General features: G+C 42.6%; 1 long non-coding RNA gene across 1 annotated transcript; it reads left to right on the top strand.

Moving 5' to 3' along the window:
* Positions 1 to 406: 406 nt before the first annotated feature.
* Positions 407 to 27,163, top strand: LOC137634667 (uncharacterized). Its single transcript, XR_011042551.1, has 4 exons — positions 407 to 752; positions 5,441 to 5,577; positions 20,800 to 21,013; positions 24,940 to 27,163. It is a non-coding gene; the product is annotated as an uncharacterized lncRNA (long non-coding RNA).

A 27,163-nucleotide genomic window follows, 5' to 3' on the forward strand; every position in this document is an offset into this window, starting at 1 on the left:
AAACAATTGGATGAACTCTAGTTTTGTTTCCTTATTAGAAAATCGTCTGCCAGCAGAAATCTAGATTTATTTAATGTTTTAAGTTATATGTATAACTTTTTAGTGTTGAATATTCATTATTTATTAATTATAATTAATTATAAGATAATGTAGTCCATTTATAGGACTAGAAAATCAGTCCTTAAACAGAATAAGGAAACGCTTGTCAGTCAACTTTCTTGTTACTATTCATAATTAAGTTATAAAATATAATTCCACGTTTACTGTACTGTCCATGATTTATAAAAAAAAATTAGTATTATTTTATAATTTACAGGAGCAAATCGTAGATACGAAACTATATCATATTTTTTCTCGAGATTCTCGAAGTCACCAAGTCAGTGTTGCCAGATACGGGAATTTATCCCTAGATTTGGGGATTTTGGATGTCTGATGGAGATATTCTGTACCAATTTCTACGAAGAAACAAACATTTATATTGTTGCAATTAGTTATCTTGCACTTATATGCAGTATATTACTAAACCCTACGTGACCAGAAGAAAATATATTTGTGAAAATGGGGATTTTTTTTATCATAAGTTTTAGGAATTTTTACACTAACCCTACTGGCAAGTGGCAACACTGCGAGAATCTGAGATTTTGGAAAAAAAATGTCTCCCAAACGTCCTTTGTTTCTCCTCCATGCCAACAAGGAACGGCGATATATATTGAACTGTGCTGTGAATTTCTTCTTTTTCATTTACTGTGAAGGTAATGCTCAATAATTTCATGATATTCAATTTTACAGTTAATGTTTGTCTTTTATTCTTGGTGTGAGATTAGCCTGATAGAAGTGTATCTTAGCGTAGGCCTATATTTCTTTCAAGACCAAGCAACTTCATGCTAGATTAGGCCTACCCTTAGAGTATACTTAACGGTACAGATTTGCGTAGGGCGTATCTTTGGGCGTTTTTGAAATAGGATTTAATAAGGCAATAAAGCAAACCAAATTATCTTAATGCTCTGGAAACCATAGGATGCATAGTTCTTCGGTGAATTCAAGTCTTATGTCTCTTTCCTGTACCATCTCTCAGTTCAACCTAATTCTCATATGCAATCCCCCACAGCCTTTGTTAGAGTTACTGCCTTTATTATTGCTGCTGCCATTGATTCCTAAAATCCTTCTCAATGCTGTATTTTCAAAGGCAAGAAATTTTACATCAGTTGTTACATTGCTGTACCACGACTGGTGCCCACAAGTTGATATCGATCTTACAAGTGAAATGTATATTAGGATTTTGATGCAATTTGTTATTCCATTTGACCTTCAAACCGTTTTAGCCTGGCCATTGCTTGCTCTGCCCTCTTTAATGAGATCCATTGCTGGTAATGATGGTTCCTTGGTAAAGTTGTATTGTATTACAGGGTGTGATTTCGAACAGAAAATATATGTATTCCTATAGTAAATAACGTGATTTAACCGAATTTGACCTTCATTTCAACTGCAAACAAACACATCAACCAATTCGACTAACTTTTAAGTTGCCGAATTGGTTGCTGTTATTACGGATGAAATGAGGGTGAAAAACAGTTAAATCACGTCATTTTCTACAGGAAAACATATATTTTCTGTTAAAATGGCTAAATATAACCTCTGTTGTCATATGTGTTGTTAAAATATTTAAATATAAACACTTGTTCAACAGTGTCACTTCACTCACGAATGTACTGCGAACGATAACATTAGCAGCTTTACCAATGATACATAGTGTTATCAACGATGCCTGGGACTGTTACGATAATATTACCAGTTACACAATATATAAAAATTACGAAAAGGGTACAGAACATAACAAACCCACCTAACCTAACCTAGGGGTTCCCAGGTCACAAAACTCTGGTATATACTAGGAATGTTAAAATAAGGAACGTTACCAATTATACACTGTTAACAACGTTACAAAGGCATTGCTAACGGTAGCAATGCTGCTACGGTAATATTATCATGTGTATTTTAATGAATTGTTCCTATACACTTTACACTATTTAAAAAGGTACAAAAAGAGTACAGAACCTAACACACCCACCTAACCTAACCTAGAAGTTAACAGGTCACAAAACACATATAATGACTTTTGTTGAATGACTTACCTTTATGAAGGGGACGTCGAAACTTGCGGGACACGGGAGGGTGAGACTGACGGCTTAACTTTAAATAATATCTCCCATGGGGGTAGGCGACTTTTTCCTAAAAATGTACATTGATAAGAAGTAACGGTATAACGACACCGACGTTTCTTTTTGGTTTTAGGTATCTTGGTTTCGGTATTACAATAAAACACGTAAGATAAGAGGAAACGGCACTTGGGACACTGTAAACGGTGAGGAATTACATCGTGTACTTTAAGGAAATTATCAACATTGGATGAAGAATCATAAAAATCACCATGGAATTTAGCAAATGCTTTTAGGTATGGAATACTGCAGCCGTTACAAGTTTCTGTAACTTCCTCCATGGCAAAATACGAAAAAATAAATCTCACTTGAAATGACGTACACCTTACAAGGACAAAGGTTTCCAGCGAAAAGGATTTGGTGGAAGGGGTATGAATAGACCATTTAAAGAGTTAAAGGAAGGGGGTAGGGAAATATTAACTGACAACCCCCTTGTGTAAACTTTGAATACGTATAGGATCGTGATTGGTTAATGGGAAAACAACGGAGTCTAGTGGGTAAACATGAATGAACTGGATAGGGAAACTTGTATAGAGCAAGTATTTATGTGAAATCTGGGTTGTGACAAAGAAATAACAAAAGGAATAAAACCAATATAGGAAGATAAAATGCGATGTATGATAAATAATATTGAATGGGAATATAAAATGAGTTGATTTTATAAGGTATAGGATAATAAAACGAGTAATTCTAGGGTCAAAAGTAATATGTATACGGGGGTATTGCATAAGTAATCGTGTAATAGACTTGAACAGAGCTGGTAGAGAGACGGAGAGTTACATTTCACGGTTAGGGAAGAAGAAATCATATTGGTGGGGGAAAAGTTTCTACGTAGGGAGGCGGGGTTTTTGCGCAGAAGATCGAAAACTGGTATGTACAAACGTATGTACGTGAGTGTGCTAATGTTAGCATGGAATGCTAACATTTGTTCTACATCAGGCATTGGCAGCACTGGTTACTGTATTTTTTCATGAGGAATAGTCTTTGCCACGACGCCCCAAAGTTTATACAGATATACTGTTTTGTCTTTTCCTCCGGTTATTATAAATCCAAGAAGGTAATGTATAGAGAAGAAAATTCTTGTTTTACAGCTATACATCATTTCCCTAGTATGTTTTCCCCACCCAAAACCCCGAGTTCCCACTGGGGGTCCCCCATTACTGTAGGATATAGATATATATATATATATATATATATATATATATATACTGTATATATATATATATACTGTATATATATATATATATATATATATATATATATATATATATATATATATATATATATATATATATATATATATATATATATATATATATATATATATATATATATTTCTGAAACTATTCATTTGCGACGAGAACGAGTGTCATTTTCGAAGAGAGCGTAATTTTTTCTATAAGAAAAAGTAGTTTTGTTACTGTTACATTGCCCTGTAATATGCAATCTTTCTCCCCTCCATTACTAACCTATCAATCATTTCCTGTATTTCAACCATTGTAGAAACAATTAGAACTATATCATCTGCGTATTCAAGATCACATAATCTCTGATCCCCTTTCCAGTGAATGCCATTATTCATTCCTTACATTGCCTTGTTCATAACATAATCAATCACCATGATAAACAACAGATGGGATAGTATTCCACCCTGTAGTACTCCAGTCTTGACCTCGAATGTATCTGTAAGACTACCATCAAGTTCCACTTATGCATAACCATTATCAGGTTTACACACTTTTCTGGTATCCCATAGTGCCTCATATATTTTTTAGCATACTACGTGAAATGCTATCAAATGCTTTCCCAAAATCCACTGAGCATAATTACGAAAATAAAATTACAAAATACTCTCTCTTGCTTATGTTGTAGTTACCTAACCTCACTTTGCCTGCCCCTATCATACCCATTCTTACCTTACATACCCTTTTCTTAACTACCTTACCTTGCTTAACCTCACTTTACCTAACCTTACTTTACTTAACCTCACTTTACCTACCCTTACTTTATCTAACCTCACTTTACCTTACCTATCCTTACCTTATCTTATCCTACCTTACCTCATCTAACCTTAATGACTCTCACATTACCTACCCTTACCTTTCATACCTATAATTTATCTAATCTTACCTTTCCTAACCATACTTTACCCACACATAATTTACATATACAGTACATACGTTGCCTGTCCTGACCTTACCTACTCTTACCTTGCCTGCCTTCACCTTACCTACTCTCTTACCTACTCATACTTTACCTGCTCTTACCTTACCCTTACCCTACCCAAACTTAACCTTACCCTACCCAAACTTAACCTTACCCTACCCTTGCTTACCCTACCCTTGCTTACCCTACCCTTGCTTACCCTACCCTTACCTTACCCTACCTTACACCCTTACCTTAGCTATCCTATCCTTACCGTACATCACCTAACCTTAACTTAGCTAACCCACCCTTACCCTACCCTTCACTAACCTTACCCTACCCTTCACTAACCTTACCCTACCCTTCACTAACCTTACCCTACCCTACCCTACCCTACCCTTACATTACCTTACCCTACCCTACCTTACCTTACCTTACCTTACCTTTACTTAACTAACTCTTACTATACCTCATACCTGTGCTTACCTACTCTTACCATACCTATCCTTACTATACCTACCTTTAGTTACCCTTATCTATGCTACCCTACCCTACCCTTCCCTACCCTACCCTACCATACCCTACCCTACCCTACATTGTCATATTTGAGCTTTTACTTAATGCAGTAAATATAGAATAGAAGGGTAAATATATGATACTTTAATTTATAGCCAAATACATGAACCAAATATTTTTCCTACTTGCTATCTAAGCGCCTTTTCTTGTGGCTGCCATTAGCATTTCAGTGAATAAATCAAAGGTTGGGAGTAAAAATACAATTGAGGAAGACCCTTGTCTGGTGTGTAGATGTATGGTGGCATAGAGCAGGAGACCAAATACTTCTTAATGATCCCACATGGGGATTTAATTTATACATTTTATTAAGCTGGAGTGGGTAATTGGTTATGATTAGATATGGTGGGAGATATGTTCTCTGTTTAGGAGTAAAAGAGTCATGTTTTAATCCCCTCTATATATGTTTATTCACCTGGTAAAAAGTATCTTTAATGTCAATTTTATACCATTTTTTTTTTTTTGTATTTGACTGTTACATTTATACAAATATATTAATTCAACAGAACAAGAGGCACGAGCAGCTCCGCAACTTCATGCTGGAAGCAACTGCATTATACCTTCACCTAATAGTAGAAAATGGACTCCAATAAATAGTCCCGTAGCTACTGAAAGACATCAGGCTTCGACCTGTTAATTTTTGGTAAGGAGAAATTGTTATTTGTTACATGGGCCAAAGTTTTTATTATAAGTTTGCATGTGAAACAGTTTTAGGATCAGACAAGCTATTCCAGGCATTTGAAACTCATTGGTAAGTAAAGAGAAAGTCCTGGAGTCATAGCATAGGTAATGTGTGTGTGGTTATGTTTGCTAAAGTCCCTGTGTTGCACCTAATACAAACTCTTGATCTTTACTATGGATATAATACCTTGGGCAAAGCTGAAACTAGTATAACAGTCTGCCGCTAATTTGCGGGATGTAGTGGGTTATATGATGTCACTTTTGCTTTTGGCTCTGTAGAGTGAAGACGTGCTGCATGTCTCTCCCCTTGTCAGCTCTTTACATAAAATTGTCTATTTACATCAATGGTTATTTACTTTTTCAGGGTATAGTCAGTCATCCTTCCAGTGAGAGCAGTTCAGTAGATGACGGGAGAAGTACTCCCAACTTCTTATTTCGGTGTCTCATTCCCTCCGCATTTTCTCTGCTTGTTAGTTCTCTTCCGATGGACGAATGGGTGAGAGTGGTGATCGACTGAACCCTGGACAACTCTTAGGTGCAGAAACTGTCACTTCCCCTATACTGGGGAACTCTCTCTCGTTGCCGCATGCGCAACTTTCCTTCTTTATGGCTTTTGGGTCTCCCCTTTAAGGAACAGCCTTTGGAGATGCTACAGTTAAGGGAACAGTCGGAGGGTACAGCTGCCTTCCCAGGGGTTATTCATGGTCTTCCCATCCAAGATTCTGGGTGACCCTCCAGAGCTTCTTGTGAAGTTAGTTTCAGCACCCTTCATATCTGCTCTTCCATTCGTTCATGCAGATCCAATGCATAAACATGAGCAGTTGCATACTACCAGTCACTACCAGTCAGGTGATCCTTTGGATATAACCCAGAAGCTGACCACTGTCAGACTTCTATGCTTGCTGATTACGTGGCGCACCCTCAACCTGAGTTCACTCAACGCGTTGAGGTCTTGCAGCATAAGAAGCATCAGCTTCTCCACCCAGTGTTGTGCACCTTTTTTGTTCACGAGCAAGGCCCTCCTCACCTGTGTGGTCAGCCCTCATCGGTGTTTTGGAAACCAATGCTTGATTCATCAATGTCTCTTTCCAGCTCTTTGGAGTATTTGCTCTTTGGAGCACCTAGATGGTGATTTATGCTGACCGCTTGTGGTCGCCACCTCTCCCATCGTACCCCTAGTGCACAAAAAGTCTCGTTATCTACACCCTTTCAGAATTATTCCAGCAGATGGTGATGCATGTCGGTCAACGCATCTCCCTTTGTGCCCTTAGTGCACAACGAGGTTCGTGAGTGATAACCCTTCAGTGTTTTTGCCGCAGATGGTGATGTCTGCCGACCGCTTGTGGTTGCTGCCTCTTCCGGGTCCTGTGAGCTATAACCCTTCAGGGTTATTGCCGCAGATGGTGATGCCTGTGACCAACACCTTTCACTACAGGCAGAACAAAGCTCTCTGAGCTTTGTGAAGATAGGCCATTTGGGACCTCCACTTGGGGCTTCCTTCCCTTACGGGGAAGAGCCTGCCTTTTCTTCTGTGCATCTGCACGCAGGAAAGCTTTCTGAGCCTTGCTTGCCACCATCCGAGCTTGTGCATCCTCCTGAAGGAGCATGCAAGGCTACTCGCCAACCTTCTGCGGGAGCGCAGATGAGAGTTCATGCTTCATCTCGTGCAGCTTTTGCAAGTGAACGCACAGACCCTAGTCATGTGGGAGAGTCTTTTGCAGTATTGTGCACCCAGTCACTAAGTTTTAGTGAAATGCGGGGGCTAACTCCTCTCGTTGACAACGGCCAGCGCACTACTCCCTCACACCTCCATATTGAGGTTCTGACAAACGCTACTTCGGTTTATGCATGCATGCTCACCTTTATGAGCCAGATCTCGCTACAACAAGGATAATGAGACATAATCCTTTGAGGTTATTGCCACAGATGGAGATACCTTCAGATTTCTTGTGGCTGCCTACCATACCCCACCCTACCCTACCCCACCTTACCTTACCTTACCTTACCTTACCTTACTAGCATAAACCTTATTAGCTTACCTACCCTACCCTATCGTACCCTACCCTACCTTACATTGTGTTATTTGAGCTTTTACTTAGTGCAGTAAATAAAGAATGAAAACATACATACATGATACTTTAATTTCCAGTCAAATGCATGAACCATATATTTTTCCTACTTGCTATCTAAGCGCCTTTTGTGGGGCCTGCCATTAGCATTTCAGTGAATAAATCAAAGGTTAGGAGTAAAAATATAATTGAGGAAGACCCTTGTCTGGTGTGTAGATGTATGGTGGCATAGAGCAGGAGACCAAATACTTCTTAATGATCCCACATGGGGATTTAATTTATACATTTTATTAAGCTGGAGTGGGTAATTGGTTATGATTAGATATGGTGGGAGATATGTTCTCTGTTTAGGAGTAAAAGAGTCATGTTTTAATCCCCTCTATATATGTTCATTTACCAGGTAAAAAGTATCTTTAATGTCAATTTGTTCCGTAACCGAAATACAAACCACGCTATTTACAAAGGGTTTACTTTTAGCGCAGCTGAAATGACGAGCCAATAGTTTTTAACGAGGGTTAATTACCCCCGCGCTAGTTAGCGGGGGGTGGGGAAGGGTAGCTTGCTACCCCTCCCCCCTCCACACACCGGTGACTTGCTTCACTTCACTTTTGGCTCGGCGGTGATCAGACGTGTCTGTTCATCGCCTTCGCTGACAGCCTTTAATTTTCTTCTTTTTCTTTACAGCTTGTGTGATTGGTTGGAAGTTGACCTTCAGTTATGTTCTTTTATTTAATATGCGGACATGCCCTGGAGTTGCCGGCCGTCCTTGTGGGACTTTCATGTCGGACGTGAGTACGGATCCTCACACCCTCTGCCCTCAATGTCGGGGCCGACGGTGCGACCAGGATAACATGTGCCGTGAGTGTAGGGAGTGGTCTGCCTCCCAGTGGGAGAGGTTTGGCCGTCGGCGTAAGAAGAAGTCCAAGAGAGACCGTTCTCCTCCGGGGTTAGCCTTGAAGGAGGAAGGTTCTCGGGACTCTTCTTCCGCCGCCCAAACCTCCTCCGAAGCTCCCCCTCGTCCGCCTCCTAAGGAGAGTCGTCCGAGTGGGAGCGCAGGCCCTTGTTCTGTTTCCCTACCTTCGGTGGGGGGAGAGGGCGTCGCCTCCCATAGCGAGGCGGTTCCCCCTCCTCCTCCGGGGGAGGTTATTGATAATAATACTTTATCCAGTGATGATCTGTTGCAGATTTGGTCGTCCCTGGAGCTTAAGGGCTTGCCCTCCAGGGTCGCTCTTATTGACCTTGTCTCGTTGGGGGCCGCTGTTAAACAGTCGCCGGTGGTAGCGGAGGTAGACCCTCTGTCTATTGTCGACGTCGTGGTGACAGAGGCCTCCGACGTGGCTGGGCCTTCCGACGCAGGTGCTGTTGCTGGTGATGGTGCTCTAGGCTCTCCTCCTCCTTCCGTGCATCCTTCGAAGGGGGAAGTGAGTCCTTCGGTCTCGACTGCTGCCCAGCTTCCTTCTGAGGGAAGTGTTTTGAAGGAGACTCCCCTTCGGAGGACCGATGGTCCCGACGATCTCCCCCGAGGCCGCCTCCGCCGTAAGGCTCACCGCCCTCTACGCCACAAGGGCCTCCCTTCCCCTTACAGGGGGACTAAGAGGCGCCTTTTTGGGTCTTCGTCCTCCGGGGGGGACTCTCCTCGTCAGCCTCAACCGACTACTCCGCCCTCCTTGAACCTCTCTGCGGACCGCTCTCCATCTCCTGCCGGATCTTCGCCTTCTGGAGAACTCGTCACCCGACGGGCAACGGTCCCTTCGGGGCTAAGGGATTCTTCCCTTACGCGAGCAGGGCCAGCGCACAAGCGCTCTCCTGCTCGCCAGCGATCTCCTGCTCGTCGACGATCTCCTGCTCGCCAAGACTCTCCTGCTCGCCGACGCTCACCTGCTCGTCGGCTCTCTCCTGAGGTTCGCCCCCCTCGCCAGCGCTCTCCTGCTCGTCAGCTCTCTTCCGAGCGTCAGCGCTCATTTGAGGACCATCGCCCTGCGGTCTCTGACCACCCTTTAGTTCCTGCTGAACTCCCTGCTCACCATCGTGTGTCAGAAACACATGTTCGCCAACGCGCCAGCGATCTTCCCGTTCCTGCTCGTGAACCTATCCTCTCACAGGACACGCGTCGACCTTCTGCTCGCCAGCGATCACCAGCTCGCCAGCGATCACCAGCTCGCCAGCGATCACCAGCTCGCCAGCGATCACCAGCTCGCCAGCGATCACCAGTTCGCCAGCGATCACCTTCACATGCTGCCCGCCATCGCACGAACCTGCATGATCGCCCGCTTACGCATGCTGCTCCTCATCGCAATACCCTGAACGATCGCCCTCCTGCGGATGCTGATCACCATCGCACAACCCTGCACGATCGCCCGCTTACGCATGCTGCTCGCCATCGCACAACCCTGCACGATCGCCCGCTTTCGCATGCTGCTCCTCATCGCAATACCCTGAACGATCGCCCTCCTGCGGATGCTGATCACCATCGCACCCTTTCACGCGATCATTCACCTGCGCATGCTGCTCGCCATCGCACAACCCTGCACGATCGCCCGCTTACGCATGCTGCTCCTCATCGCACAACCCTGAACGATCGCCTTCCTGCGGATGCTGATCACCATCGCACCCTTTCACGCGATCATTCACCTACGCATGCTGCTCGCCATCGCACAACCCTGAACGATCGCCCGCTTACGCATGCTGCTCCTCATCGCTCAACCCTGAACGACCGCCCTCTGGCGCGCAATCATTCACCTTCACATGCTGCTCGCCATCGCTTACCATCACGTGATCATTATCGCCAGCGATCTTCTTCACCTACGCGGCAGCACGATCCCTCGCCGTCGCGCCATCGCTTGCGTTCGTCGCCTCGGACACGTGTTCCTTTACCTGCCCACCCTCACGCCCACTCGCCTGCGCGCCCGCGTGATCGCTCGCCTGCGCGCCCGCGCGATCGCTCGCCTGCGCGCCCGCGCGACCGCTCGCCTGCGCGCCCGCGCGACCGCTCGCCTGTACGCCCGCGCGATCACCCGCGCAACCATTCGCCTTTGCGCGACCGTTCACCCTCGCGCGACCATAGTTCGCGGCGAATTCCACAGCCGGTGGTAGCAGCAGGGACGCGTGCTCCTAGACGGCACTCGGGATCACCTCCATCCAAGCACAGGTTGGTATTGCAGGACGAGGACAGGTCATTACAGCATTCTTCCCCACCTTCTTTTCAGGCAGGTACCGTCGTGTCCACTCCAAAGGATCGCCCGATCCCTTTCACCTTAGCGAGGATTTCGGACTCTGTGTCCTTTGAGCAGCAGACTTGGTTTGGTCCGCTGGCACGGGCGTTAGTGAGGGTTATGAAACCAGCACTCGCCGGCCAGGGTAACAAACCAGCGGCTGTCTCTCCTTCGCTGAAGAGAAAGAGAGGAGTGGACTTCGTGGTGACTTCCCCCAGGGCGAAGTTGGTTCCCAAGAGGTCGGTCTCGAGGGTCCCCTCTCCGGCACGAGTACTCTCTCCTTCTCCCGTGGACGAGGCCTTTCCGTCCTCAGGTGAGTCCAGTGGACCGGTAGTCTTCCCCCCGCCACCAGGGGGGGAGACTTCGCTTCAGGCAGGAGAATTGTCTCGTGAGGAAGGGGCCCCTCGAACCTCGTTGTTGGGATCCTGTATCCCTCCTAGGAGGGAGCCCAAGGATTCCAAGACCATCCCTAAATCCTCTGCAAGGATTCGACAGGAACCCATGACTACCCAGGGGAATGTCCACGTATCACCCCAGGAAGAGATTCCTGGGGCAGGAGACTTAGCTGCCAGCCCACAGGGAGGAGAACAGCAAGAGTCCGAACATGCCTTCTGGCAGGTCCTAAGCCTGATAAGGCAACTTAACAGTCTTACGGATCCAGTCATCCCCCCCCGTGAAGGCAAAGACACAATTCTGGATGAAGTGTTCGACGTTCGGAAGGCCCCTAAGACCAGTGCAGCTCTGCCCTGGTCTCGGGGGCTGAAGAGTGCCAGAGCTAGGGCCAATGCTCAGCTCGCACTTCTTGCCTCCTCCAGTCGTTCCACTGCCGGGAACAAACTCATCCCTCCTCCTCGCCTTCAGCAGAGGAGGTATTTCGAGATCCTGGGTGAGCACAACCTCGCTCTTCCGCTCCATCACTCTGTGGAGGAGCTGGCGAAGGGAGTTCCCTTGGAGAAACTCTCTGCCCGGCAGGTGTCGTTCTCGGCGGCAGAGATCCTTAACCACGAGAAGGTCGCTAAGTGTGCCATGCAGGCCACTTCGTGGCTGGACTTCTGGTTAGGATCTCTGGGCATCCTATTGCGATCTGAGGACTTGTCCAAGGAGACCAATAGGAAGGCCCTAGAGACCTTCTTGCTCTCGGGCACCCGCTCCATCGAGTTCTTGGCGCACCAGGTTACCACCCTGTGGGCCAACTCGGTGTTGAAGCGTCGCGATGCTGTGTCCGAGAGATTCCATCCGAAGGTCCCCGCCGTAGATGTGTGTAGGCTCCGACATGCCTCCCTCCTGGGGGAGAGCCTGTTTGAGCCTCAAGACTTGGAGCGAACGGCTGAGAGGTGGAGGAAATCCAGCACGGACTCCCTCCTCCACAGGGCCCTTACAACTCGGCCCTATAAGCCTCCAGCCCCGCCACAACAGCAGCAACAGCCTCGTAAGGCTCCCAAACAGGCACCGGCAGCTAAGAAAGTGGTGTCTAAGCCCCAGCCCTTTCCAGCCAAGGTCAAGAGGGGTGGTAAGTCCTCCAGGGGAGGCAAGACTTCTAGGGGTGGCGGCCGCGGCCGCAAGCCCTAGGGGTGGCAGTCCCCCTGCGTGTCCACCTGTGGGGGGATGCCTTCAGCGTTGCGTCCGCAGGTGGCAACATCTCGGGGCCGATGCTTGGACGATCTCGGTGATCGGCCAAGGTTATCGCGTCCCGTTCACGTCATCTCAACCTCCCCTGACAGCGAATCCAGTGTCGTTGAGCTCCTATGCCATGGGATCGGCAAAGGGGCTGGCCCTTCAGGCCGAAGTCAAGACCATGTTCGAGAAGGGTGCTCTCCAGGAGGTCGTGGACGGCTCTCCAGGCTTCTTCAGTCGACTCTTTCTTGTAAAGAAGGCTACTGGAGACTGGAGACCCGTCATCGATCTCTCGGCTCTGAACAGGTTTGTCAAACAAACCCGGTTCAGCATGGAGACAGCAGACACAGTCAGACTTGCGGTGAGACCACAAGACTTCATGTGTACACTGGATCTAAAGGACGCGTACTTCCAGATCCCAATCCATCCGTCTTCCAGGAAGTACCTGAGATTCTGCCTAGACAACAAGATCTACCAGTTCAAGGTGCTGTGTTTCGGTCTCTCCACAGCTCCTCAGGTGTTCACCAGAGTGTTCACCCTGATTTCGACTTGGGCGCACAGGAACGGCATTCGTCTCCTTCGTTACCTAGACGATTGGCTGATCCTAGCAGACTCGGAGTCGACCCTTCTTCGACACCGAGACAGGCTTCTAGATCTTTGCCAGGATCTGGGGATCGTGGTAAACCTCGAGAAGTCCTCTCTGCAGCCGTCCCAGCGACTGGTTTATCTAGGCATGCTAATAGACACCAATCTCCACAAAGCCTTTCCATCAGACGACCGGATAGCAAGGCTGAGGAGGGTGGCGGAACCTTTCCTCAGGCGAAAAGAACTCCCCGCCCAATCGTGGTTGCGTCTCTTGGGCCACCTATCCTCCCTGGCCCGTCTGGTTCCAAACAGCCGCCTCAGGATGAGATCCCTTCAATGGCGGCTCAAGTCCCGGTGGAATCAAGGATCCGATTCCCCGGACACTCTGATCCCAATGGGGTCTCTGGAACAGACGGACTTGCGGTGGTGGCTGGCCGACGAGAACCTGCGAAAGGGAGTGAGTCTTCTCGTCCTTCCCCCGGAATTGACTCTGTTTTCGGACGCGTCAAAAGAAGGGTGGGGGGCGCACGTTCTGAACCAGAGGGCCTCAGGCCTTTGGTCAGAATCAGAAAAGTGCCTACACATCAACCTGCTAGAATTGAAGGCCGTCTTTCTGGCCCTTCAACAGTTCCAACGGTTCCTGGCGGGTCACTCCGTGGTGGTGATGAGCGACAACACCACGGTAGTGGCTTATATCAACAAGCAGGGAGGCACTTTTTCACAACAGCTATCCCATCTTGCAGTAGAGACTCTGAGGTGGACCGAAACCCACTCGATAACACTATCAGCTCGCTTCATTCCTGGCAAGAGGAATGTGCTCGCCGACAGTCTGAGCAGGGCTTCGCAGATAGTGAGTACCGAGTGGTCTTTGGATCCTCAGATAGCCAACAAAGTCCTGACTTTGTGGGGTTCCCCGACGGTGGACTTGTTCGCGACAGCCTTGAACTTCAAGCTGCCCCTGTACTGCTCACCAGTCCCGGACCCCAAGGCACTCTGGCAAGATGCTTTCCAGCAACGGTGGGACAACATCGACGTGTACGCCTTCCCACCATTCTGTCTGATGAGAAGGGTGCTCAACAGGACCAGACTATCGGTCAACTGTTCCATGACTCTAGTAGCTCCGCTATGGCATCACGCGGAATGGTTTCCGGACCTTCTGCAACTCCTGACGGAACTCCCAAGGGAGCTTCCTCCACGACACGAGCTTCTCAGACAACCCCACTCCGGTGTCCCTCACAGGGCCGTAGCCTCGCTTCGGCTTCACGCCTGGAGACTATCCAGCGTCTCCTCGCGGAGAGAGGCTTTTCGCAACAGGTTGCGGAGAGAATGTCTCGGCACCTGCGAAGGTCCTCTGAGGGAGTCTACCAAGCGAAGTGGAGAGTCTTTTGTGGTTGGTGTCGTGGAAGGGGTATCTCTCCACTCGATGCCACTATTCCAGCAATAGCGGACTTCCTTGTGTATCTGCGAGAAGAAATGCGCCTTTCTGTCTCGGCAGTGAAAGGCTATCGCTCAGCCTTAAGCTTGGCCTTCAGATTGAAGGGCGTGGATATTTCTTCATCGCTGGAACTCTCTTTACTCATACGTAGCTATGAGCTTACCTGCCCCCAGTCGGAAGTGAGACCCCCTCCTTGGAACGTGGTTCGAGTTCTCAGGTCTCTCAAGAGACCTCCCTTCGAGCCATTACGCCAGGCCTCCGATCGCCACCTGTCTTGGAAGACGGCTTTCCTACTCGCCTTGGCCTCGGCCAAGCGAGTTAGTGAACTTCATGGTCTCTCGTACGACATCGCCCATTCAAGGGGATGGGGGGAGGTAACGTTCAGGTTCGTCCCTGAGTTTGTGGCCAAGACTCAGAATCCTGGAGTGCCGGATCCTCGGTTCGACTCTTTCAGGATCGCGAGTCTCCGTTCTGTAACAAACGACCCAGACCAGCTGCTACTATGCCCAGTGAGGTGTCTGAGGTACTACTTGAAGAGAACGGCTGCAGTCCGTCCTCATGTGCGAGCTTTGTTTGTGAGCACAGGCAGGACAAAGAGGAGGGTCACAAGGAACACCATCTCTGCTTGGATTCGAAGGGTTATCCACCATGCCCTGAATCCTGACCCTCCTCCGTCACGTCGCCCTCGGGCCCACGATGTCAGGGGTATTGCTACATCCCTGGCCTTCAAGAGAAACTTCTCTGTGACGCAGGTACTTCAAGCGGGGGTCTGGAAGCGTCAAACGACCTTCACAGCCCACTACCTGCAAGACGTGACCCACAGGAGCCTCGATACGTTCTCTATCGGCCCTGTGGTGGCTGCACAACAGCTGGTCTAACCTCAGGCTCCTTTTTGGACAAGTAGCAGTAGGTTGAGGGCGTTGTTACCCGGTCTTAGTCTGTGTGAATGAAAGAGTATGTCTGACCCTTACTTCTTTCTTCATTCTCCCCTCTCTTGGGGAAGCAGCATCCTGGTCCTCGCATAGCTGACCTCGACCTCTGCAGGTAACCCATGCTTCTTTGTGCTCCTAGTATTAAGCTTAATACTGTTGCGTCTCCCATACCCTGACGAGGTGGTATGGGGAACGTCCTATCCTAGAATTCCTATCTGAAGGTCTCAAGGTCAACTTCATAGGACGAGTCACACTCTCCTCCTCACACTACTTATGTAGGCCACTCGTTCCTAGCGATGCTAGGAACCTGTGAGGTACAGGGGCTCCCTCTCTCTAGTGCTGCTCACTAAGGGATCGAGCCCCCGGGCAAGCCGAAGTCAGTAAGGCTGGGGACTTTCCACCCTTCCTAAGGGGTAAGTCACCCTTTGTAAATAGCGTGGTTTGTATTTCGGTTACGGAACAAATGACAAATTCGAAGATAATTTGTATTTTTCCTAACCATACAAACCTTAGCTATTTACACATATGTGCCCGCCATCCCTGACCCCCAAGTCAAGTCCTACCTCTAAGTGAAGTGAAGCAAGTCACCGGTGTGTGGAGGGGGGAGGGGTAGCAAGCTACCCTTCCCCACCCCCCGCTAACTAGCGCGGGGGTAATTAACCCTCGTTAAAAACTATTGGCTCGTCATTTCAGCTGCGCTAAAAGTAAACCCTTTGTAAATAGCTAAGGTTTGTATGGTTAGGAAAAATACAAATTATCTTCGAATTTGTCATTTTATACCATATTGAGGTTCTGACAAACGCTACTTCGGTTTATGCATGCATGCTCACCTTTATGAGCCAGATCTCGCTACAACAAGGATAATGAGACATAATCCTTCGAGGTTATTGCCACAGATGGAGATACCTTCAGATTTCTTGTGGCTGCCGCCTCTCACCATCAACTCACCAGTGCACAAGTAGTCTCATGAGACATAACCTTGCTAGGTTATTGTCACAGATCTCCACTCATTACTGGGTAGAGAGCTCTTTGAAGCACCCTCATGGTAATGCCTGCCGACTGGTTACATTAACCACCTCTCACTATCATTCTCCTGTTGTACGACCATTCTTGAGACATAATTCTTGGGATTTATTGCCTCAGACATCTTCTCCCTATGGGATAGAGAGCTCTTTGGAGTACACACATGGTCTTGGCGTCTGAACCCTTTCTATCTCTGCCTCAGCCCACCATGCCTCAGAGTACAACGAGTCTCATGAAATATAACCGTTCGGGGTTATTGGCCCAAGCCTCTACTGTTAACGGGATAGAATCAGCTTGCTCTTACGTTCACAAGCGATGGCAGATAAGTGTTTGCTTACAGGTGAGCTTCAACACACACACTCTTTGCCAGCTGCATGAGCTTCTCGTGGGTGCATGCATGCTTGCGAACATGTTCATGATGCTACTGCTTGTGAACGATCGACTCCTTTTGAGCAATTATGTTGCACATTGACAAACACAAATGCGTTCACGATGCTTAAGCTAATGTACGGTCACTTGCCCTAAGGTAGGGCATTTGTGATTTGACACATTCACATGAGAGCTGGTGAGCTACTACTGCCAACGAAGGCTGTTCGTTTCACCAGTTGCATGTGCTAGCCACGTGGGCACATAGATATACGCTCGTGAAGAGTAGCTAGGGCAAGTTACCATCATGCAGAACCTACTGACGTTCCTTTGTATGTAAAGGACAATCTTGGGTTAAGCCAATTGATGCCTGGATCCAGACAAATTAGAATCTTGTTCCAATGCATCATTAGCTCTCTCTATCAGCCAATGTTGTATCTCCTGAGAAAAGTCAGGTTCTACAAGAACCATTGCCTTTCCATGAACCCCAGACATAGGAAGTCTGCTCTCAAGTGGGCTGCTCCTCCATCCCAGTCAAGCCGTCCCTAATATCTATGGAGCATACTTAGACTTCAAAACTATACAAAGCGAGTCTGTTCCCTTGAGAGGGAACAATCGGAGCTTATTCCAGTTAATTCGATCGGGAAGCATCTACCTCTTTTCTTAGCTATACCTATCACCAGGAAGGAGGAGGGCTCATTTACAATTATTTATCGATGTTAACTGGTGGAGTTTGGGTGCAACAAACCATCCAGGTTGGTCCCCAGTCTTTGGCCTGCCTGAGGGTACCTAAAACATGGGATTCCTGCCATAAGATTGAGGGGAACATATACCTTCTATAGAGGAAATTTTTCTGTGTGTTTATTGGTCAGTACCACAGTCTCAATCTTGTCTATTGGAAATAGTTGCTTGCAACCGATCGTTTGCTTGACAGCGATCAGCTTGAGAGGTTTTCTGTAATGCTTTTATCCGCTTGAGGTAGCTGGTTACTCTAGTGTTTACCGGTCCATAGACGGTCATGCACGGCCAACTCCCATCCTAGCGAGGGCAAGATTTCATCCTGATTTTACAGAAGCAGTTGCTTGCAGCCAATCTCATGTCTTGACAGTGATCTCCTTGAAATGTTCCTTTGTTAAGCGATCTCTTGGGCACTCGCACTCGCATGGGAGTTGCCCTTTTGCTTGATAGTCAAATGATCCTTGTTCCTCTCAATTGAACCAACCATAGTGGTCGGAATATAAGTCGTCTACAAGGATAGGTAAGATCAAGTAGCCCTTATTTTTCTTCCCTTTGCTTGTGGTGACAAAGTCACTCCTTCATTTGATGGATCTGACACTAAACGGAGGAAGCCACATGATCGAGCAACTTTTCTTAAATAAATTTTGTTTATTAGTACCTCCTCCATTCTCCCAGACAAAGGGAAAGAATTCATTGCTCACATGTAAGCAAACCCATTTCTCATAAATGAACACACATTCAGACAACATATCTTCCAAGCAGATATAGCTTCTTCCTTGTCTGTCTACCATTCCCTGGTAGTGACTAAGCTTAACACTTGCCTCATCTTCATGCTCATGTCGTTTGGAGGTTGATGTGAGTCCTAACTCCTAACTTCCATCCTTTTAGAGGACCAAAGTGCTTGAACAAATCCCCAGAAAGTAAGCTAGACAGTTGTAGGGACTTCCTCCCTTCAATTAAAGGACAAAGGTTTATTAAATTCTTGTAAGAACAAATCATAAATTTTTAGGGTAATTTTTATTTTTTTCTAACTACCTGTTTACAAACAAGTTCTTTAAGCTACATTTCCTACCTCAAAAACCCTGCAAGGCCTAAATTTAGGGTCAAAGTGGGAGCTCAGTGGTCTATTGGATGGGCGGGCCTTACACGCCACCCTCAACTGCCACCGCCTCATTAAGTTTTATTCAGCCGTATCCAGCTTTGCTGAAAGCATAAACCTATAAAGAACCCAAGTTTTTATAGTTAAGAAAAGTACAAATTACTTTTGAACTATGGGATACAGTTTTAATGCTGCAATTTCCCATAAAGAAAAATACAAATTACTTTTGAACTATGGGATACAGTTTTAATGGCGCAATTTCCCATAAAGTTACTGTACTCTTAAATCCAAATTTTTCACTCGTATAACATTATGAATTTATTGTGGGTTTAACACGTTTGCTATTCAATGATATTTAAAGTTTTAGTCTAACTTAACAGCTGTGTTTGTACTAGTTGGTGCACTAAACAATATGGTCCTCATTCCATGATGTACCGAGTAACAAAATTACCAAAGAATTTATAGGAAAATTAGTGTATATAATCCTCATAAACCATTTGTTATGGTCATCTAAATGTAGGTCATCCCATGCTTTTTTTTTTAAGGAATGTGGTTCAATTTGAGTGACGGAACTTATTTAACAAAGGGGTCACCCAATGATTTTATAGGAAATGTGGTTCGATTTGAGCGACAGAGCCTATCTCTAAAATTGATGAGTACATAGGTTTTGCATTACATTTTAATTTGTTTATAAATGTTCAAATTGGTATCCTATGAGTAGTTCATCCGATCCACATTCTGCCTGTGTCTCAACGGTGATAACGTTGGTCCGTCAGTCAAGAAAAGGGACTGATCTGGTCTCGTTAGGTTACTTTTTATGGTTTCTGAACTCCATCTTTGAATTTTGACAAAGACTATTGAAATTGCTATCGTATTTTTCTAAACATTTTGATATTTTGCAAAGAATTAAGAGAACCTTGAAAATTTAGGGTTGATAACTGAAAAAATTGAATTCTTGGTGACTTTATGTCTGCAACAACAGATTGAGTGTTGGAGATAACATATTTTGGCTGTATTGAGTGTAGTTTTATTACTGAAAAGGTAGGTTCATTAACATATGAATTCAGCATTTTCAAGTGGTTGCTGCTATATAATAATAGTTAAACAGCCCAGTGTTATGCAGGCAGGGAAACATGGGTTTATGTATATGAGATATTTTCCTTAGAATTTGTGTTGATATTTGGTGATACTTTCTGTACTATTCGTGTTTATATATTCTTTATGCTTTTAAGAGCCGTCAAGATGACGATATTTTGAATTACTCAATCATCACACTAATTAGAAAACAAACCATTGATAGTTGGTATTTGAAAAGCTGTACATTATTAGTTCAAATTAAAATTACAAATTGTTTCAAAGTTCTGTAGTTCAAAGAAGCTAGTCTCTGTATACCAAACTCCTGAATGATGTAAAACCAAAACTGCCTGTATTTACCCTTTGATTAATATACTTGTTTCTATATAGATAATAGATTTACAATCTTTGCCAACTTCATGCCTGGTACCTTGCAGAAAGCAGTATCACGATACAGGGATATATAATTATATCTAATTAACTATTTATCTGTATAATTGTGAGAATTTAATCTATTCACTTCTTAATACTTCAAATGCAATATTATCAATGCAATAACGATACTGGAAACCTTACTAGGAATAGTACTCATAAAACTATTGTTGAAAGAATAAGGATCTTATCAAAGCACCAATCTTCATATTATACATGACTGCTACTTTAGTTTTGGATAATTTTGTTATTGTTTTTTCATGGACTTTAGTTGTTATTATTATTATTATTATTATTATTATTATTATTATTATTATTATTATTATTATTATTATTATTAGACAAGCTACAACCTTAGTTGGAAAAGCAGGATGCTATAAGTATTAGCACTGTTTTTCCTTCAGATGTTTTTGTCAATAACTGCATGGTCAAGTTCAAGGTTCAAAATTGTTATCTTGATCTCTAAAGATAAAATTAAATATACAATTTATTCTGATGAATGATACTAAAAAGAATCTTATGTATCACATTGATTATCAAGAGCCAGGCTATGATTCGAAAGTGAAGACCATATGGAGTAAAGATATTTTTTTTTTTTCTTTCAGAAGCGTTTGTTTACCTGCATATTTGAAATCCAGAAGGCAAAGTCAGTAAACAAAAAACTTTCTAGTTGGTTACTTGATTCCCCTAATAATATGGGAAGGAGATGGAAGCTAAAGGAACACTTGGCGACCCAATTCCCCTAACAATATGGGAAGGAGATGGAAACAAAAGGAACGCTTGGCAACACGATTCCCCTAATAATATGGGAAAGACATGGTAACTAAAGGAACGCTGATGGCACAAGATGAAATTATTCATATATAAATTAAAGCTGATAACAAGGATGTTGACTATAACATTTCACTGACGTCAGTTTAAAGATAAATTAAAATTTTCATTTTCATTATTTTTCAGAATTTTACACCTTCGTTAGGTTACAGAGTAGGTAGTGAATATCTATGGAAGGTGGTTTATAGAGATGAGCATATACTATCTGAAAAAAAAGTCCAGTATCGCATAACTTCTCTTGAAGTGAGATTGTTCTCAAATTATTTTTTCGTGAGATTATCATAGATTTTTTCATTACTATACTTCATTAATTTGTTTTTGTATACTACCACGTCATGCTAAAAATACAAATATTTCTCAAAACGTCTATTCTCAAAAGGTCTTTTGTGTGATGCAGTAGCTAATGTAAGATTAGATAGTATACTTTCATGGATTATAGATTTTAGACACTGCCTTAGGATCATAGAAAGCCATATTTCTTAAACCTGTAGTATGATACTTGTAGAATAATTATTCATTGTAGTAATATTCCAGCAAAGAAGTAAAATTGATAACATATAGGCCTATAGATCCTTTTTAAGTCTAGTATTTCACTTCCCATACCCAGATAACTTAAAATCATTCATTCATTTACTTGCCATACTCCCAAAAGTTATTCATAAACTGATTTCACCCGAGACCCCTTACTAGATGTTTGAGGCGAGTCCAGCTGCTTGATTATTATAACAGGATATATTTGATTAATATCACAATTTTCCTTCCAGCACTGAAGTATAACTATTTCTAGCAATAGACTTAAACTTTTAGGTTCAATTAAGATAGCATAAACCAATTAATTCACCAAATTATCTTTATGCAATTTCTTATATAAATGTTATAATTTTACCCAACACCGAATGCTTGCAAGTTGTAGTATATACTGTAGTCTCTAGTTAAGGTTTTAAATGTAAATATTTTATCTTTAGTATATGAATTATGAGGGAAGTTTACCGTGTTCCATACCTCCATTATACATGGATTTTATTTTTGCAGAAAGAAAATAATTTAAATCTTCAGGAAAGAATTAACTTCTACTTCATGTTGTATTCATATAAATGGTATCTTATTAAAGACTTTGGAGGCACCATGCAAAGTGTTACAAATATGGTAGTAGGATAACTTAAGTGAGGAATTTGCACTACTAGTTTTTCTGATAAAAAGGTATAACTAATTCTCAATCATCACAAGAAGTTTCTTTTAGCAAAGTCATTTTCTCACATTCAGGTACTTAGTGGATTAGACAGGGTAAAGTCTATTGGGGGTGCAGATATCTATGGTTATCTTCGGATAAGTCCCTGATTATTATTATTATTATTATTATTATTATTATTATTATTATTATTATTATTATTATTATTATTACTACTAGCCAAGCTACAACCCTAGTTGGAAAAGCAAGATGCTATAAGCCCAAGGGCTCCAACAGGGAAAAATATCTTTGGATAGTCGTTCCGGGGGTTAGAACCCCGTGATACCTGACGGTAATTCTCTGGTAATATCACTCTCAGAAATATTTTACAGTAGGAAGCTGCCATGCTGGACGACATGGCCATCTCACCCAAAAATAGATTCTTCCTACGTCAAAATCTATTTTAATTTGGAGTCAGTCATCTTTATACTTATGTCTTGTTTTCAGGTGAGGAGAAGGATGTATCAAATAGAATTAGTAGTTGATTTAGGTTGCCACATTTTTCTAAAATATTCTCAATGGTAGATGTTTATCAAAAAAGTACTTCATAAGACTGGTCTCTATAGCTTATATTGAGGGGAAGATGTTTAGATGAAGGCTGATTACTAGAGCTTTGTGAGTAGATAGTTGCCATGTAAATTTACATGAAATTATTATGGTGAACATTAAAATGCACAGTAAATTAAATTTTACACGGACTCTTCCCATTCATTAACTGATATTATATTTCTATCTAAAAAGTAAAGGTCAGAAAATGATCTTCCTAGGTTTGTCTATAAGCAGTAATCATGGTACCTATTTGTAAGTATGAGTTCTAGTTCAGTTTTACTGATAAGACTGTGCTAAGCTTGTAATTCTAAAGTAAGTAAATTAAAACATCCTCAAGGAGTAGAATGTTCCTTCCTCAAACAAGACTTCTTACTGGTGCAGTGACGTCTGCGCTTGTTGGTGTTACTGATTTTCTGGGAACGTCTGGTTCCTGGTGAATGTCGTATCTTTAGTCCCCTCTAGTGGCAACTGAAAACCTTTCGGTATTAGTACGGATTCTCCAGACTTGAGTCCTGTAGGATCAGAGCAAAAAAGAGACCTGAGTTAGGAGGTAGAGATTACCATCCTTAGCTTGAACTACTTCCAGTCTATCCCTCTGAATACTCGGAGCCCAGAATTGGACTCCATGTTCTAGATGGGGTCTTATTAGTGATGTGTACAGGTGTAGTACAGTGTCTTTGTTTCTGTATTTGAATTGTGTCTTTATGTAACCTATTAGTTTTTGTGCTTTCTTTTCAGCTTTTATGCTCTGTTTGATGAACTTCAAACCCTTGCTGATAATATTACCTAGCTCAGTCGAGGCTATGATAAACTACTGTACTGCCTTGAGGTTAGTCTTTAGAATGAACAAGGTTTTAATTTACTCCTCGACAGAATTGTGTCCCTTCATACAACTTGTCGAGCTTATTTGTTCTCAATCGAAAGTTAAACCACCTCCTCAAGGCATAGTTTCTGTACCATGCTTTCGGAAAGGATGACTTTCTTACCACTTGTCAGTTGTCAGATCATGGCTTGACTCTTAAGTCTGTTCTTTCTCGTTTGGGTCTCTATTAGGAAAGTCTGAAAGGGACAAGGTCTCTTCCTCGACATAGCCCAGCCAAGTTAATTGGGGACAAATTACACTCAAGTGTGTGTCTGAGTGCGCAGCCAAGACTCAGAATCCTGGTGCGGAATGTAATTTTGGGTCTCTCCGAAGGGGGAGTCTCCTTCGTGTAACCGCTGACCTCCCTTGTCAATGATTCGAGAGCATTGAGGTATGATTTCAAGAAAGCTCAGGCAGGGTCAAGAGGAGAATCTCTTAAAAGATGTTCTCAACAAGGATTCCACAATTCATGGGCTGTGCCTGGCACCGTGGCTCTCCTCATCACGAACGAATACGCAGAGCTCCCTTTGTTAGGGACTAAGCACTGCCCTAACATTCAAATAAGACTTCTCTGTTGCGCAGGTCATTCTGGCATCACCAGAGTACCTTTGCAACCTATTACCTGCAAACTATAACTCGCAGAAACCTGGATAACTTCTCCATAGATGCTGTGGTGGCAACACAAAAAGCGGTGTAAGTTGCCTCAGCTCCCTTACTGAACAAGTTGCAGTCAGTCGTTACCCAGCGTTAGTCTGGGATGAATGGTCTTTTCTTCCTTCATGTTCACCTCTCTTGGGGTACAACCCCGAGCTCTTAACTCATACTTGACCTGCCATCACCTGTCCCCCTAGAAAGTCGTGCTAGCAATCAAAAGTGGATCATTATACTAGGTGAGTGCGTGAGCGGGGTGACTGATCTAACCCCGCCAACTAGCAGCGTATTGTTTAGTTAGTTTCCAGCTATGCCGGAACAATAAATCCATCGTAGAGAGTTCAGGTTTATATGGTTATGAAAAATAAAAATTACTGCCAAATTTGCATAATTGTATAAAATCTAAATTATTCATTTATATCACATTTTAAAACATTTCTATTTATAAACTAAATCAATTAGATGCATATGCGGTTGTTATGAAAAGCGAAAAGATTTTTTTTTTTCTCTAGTCTCAAACAATAGCACCTTTTATGTAATTTTATTATATGTTTCAGTTTGCCAATCAAGGCTTCTAATTTGTCCTAAATTTTAAGAGGAGTAATTCATTATATATTTTTTCAGGATATAATTGGTCATTTGCATGAAATTGACCTGACAAACGGCAGATGTAATGGGGACGTCCATTAATCACAAGACTACGGGCTGCATTATTGTAAGAGCCCGTGCTTGGCCGTAAGGGCCAGGCAATCAACAGCAAAATAATCACAAGAAAACTTTTGTTCCACTGTTCAAATGGAAATTAGAATCTGTGACTTCATAAAAAAATATACATGCCATGGATTTAGGTGTGCGGAAAATTAGTAATTTTCAAAATTAGTCACAAGAAAACTTTTGTTCTACTGTTCAAATGGAAATTAGAATCTGTGACTTCATAAAAAAATATACATGCCATGGATTTAGGTGTGGGGAAAATTTGTAATTTTCAAAATAATCACAAGAAAATTTCTGTTCTACTGTTCAAATAGAAATTAGAATCTGTGACGTCATAAAAAAATATATACATGCCATGGATTTAGGTGTGGGGAGAATTAGTAATTTTCAAAATTAGTCACAAGAAAACTTTTGTTCTACTGTTCAAATGGAAATTAGAATCTGTGACTTCATAAAAGAATATACATGCCATGGATTTAGGTGTGGGGAAAATTAGTAATTTTCAAAATTAGTCACAAGAAAATTTTTGTTCTACTCTTCAAATTGAAATTAGAATCTGTGATTTCAGGAAAAAAAAGTATACAGTACATACCATGGATTTAGGTGTGGGGAAAATTAGTAATTTTCAAAATTTGTCACAAGAAAACTTTTGTTCTACTGTTCAAATGGAAATTCGAATCTGTGACTTCATAAAAAAATATACATGCCATGGATTTAGGTGTGGGGAAAATTAGTAATTTTCAAAATTATGTAGATCTATATACAGTGAGGCTCTAAGTACCTTGATATTGCGTAATCTGTTAACGTTAGTTGTTAGAATTCATCTGCTAAACTAATATTTTTTTTTTCTATAGATCCTAAAATCTGTTGTTGTCTTTGCCATTATACAGATTAAGTCTTAACAATCATAAATGCTGCTGTCAGTTTTTATATGACATTTTTTTTTTTTTTTTTTACAAAGAACAAAGCATAAAATTAAGTTATAATTTATTTGCAACTTAAAATATTACTGAATCACAACTTCAATAGACCAACCTCTCAGTCTCTTGCTATCTTGTGTCATATTAAATTTACTTGAAGCCTCACATCTTCAATCACTTTGATCAACATTTCAGTCTTGTGTCAAACTAAATTTATTAGAAGCCTCAGTATTAAATTTCACTCTTTGTCACCAATTGAAAATTTTATTTGTAATATTTTTTTTGTATTTATACGAGGTATAAGAATGTTGGTATTATCTTTTTTTTATCAGGACTATAGAAAAATGTTATATGATTTTCAGTCATGTGTCACTTAATATCTAATTTGATTTGGCCACAATTCTTGTACGTTTGCCATTCTTCGAAGCATATTTGGGAATATGTTTTCATGCTACTTGAATTTGTATTTCCGGATAATTTATAACTATAATTTCTATTTAGCATTTGAAGTGATACAAATACTTGATCATAGTACTTACTATTATAGATCAGAAAACGTATTTAGCTAAAACTGTTGGTACTAATGTTAAATGGCTAGTGTTTTACAAACAATCATTTTAGCATCTCTAGGTCTTCAACCTGATTATATGGTATAATATGTTTTTAAAACGATGTATCGAGTCCAGATATTTAATCTTAAATTCACTTAATATACTATTGTGTTTTGAAGTTCAACTCAATCAGGTGAAGTTCCCCTGAGGGAAGGACTTTTTATACAGTGATTTCTATTGGTTATGTTTTTATACAGTAATTTCTATTGTTCATTGTTTCATACTGTGATTTCTTTTGTTCATTGTTTTTATATAGTGATCTTTATTCATTGTTTTTACACAGTGATTTCTATTCATTGTTTTTATACAGTGATTTCTATTGTTCATTGTTTCATACTGTGATTTCTTTTGTTCATTGTTTTTATATAGTGATCTTTATTCATAGTTTTTATACGGTGATTTCTATTCATTGTTTTTATTCTTTGTTTTTATACAGTGATTTCTATTCTTTGTTTTTATTCTTTGTTTTTATACAGTGATTTCTATTCATTGTTTTTATTCTTTGTTTTTATACAGTGATTTCTATTGTTCATTGTTTTCATACAGTGATTTATATTGTTCATTGTTTTTAAACAGTGATTTCTATTCATTGTTTCTATGCAG

The sequence above is a fragment of the Palaemon carinicauda genome, chromosome 45 (assembly GCF_036898095.1).
Source record: "Palaemon carinicauda isolate YSFRI2023 chromosome 45, ASM3689809v2, whole genome shotgun sequence".
Classification (NCBI taxonomy): domain Eukaryota; kingdom Metazoa; phylum Arthropoda; class Malacostraca; order Decapoda; family Palaemonidae; genus Palaemon; species Palaemon carinicauda.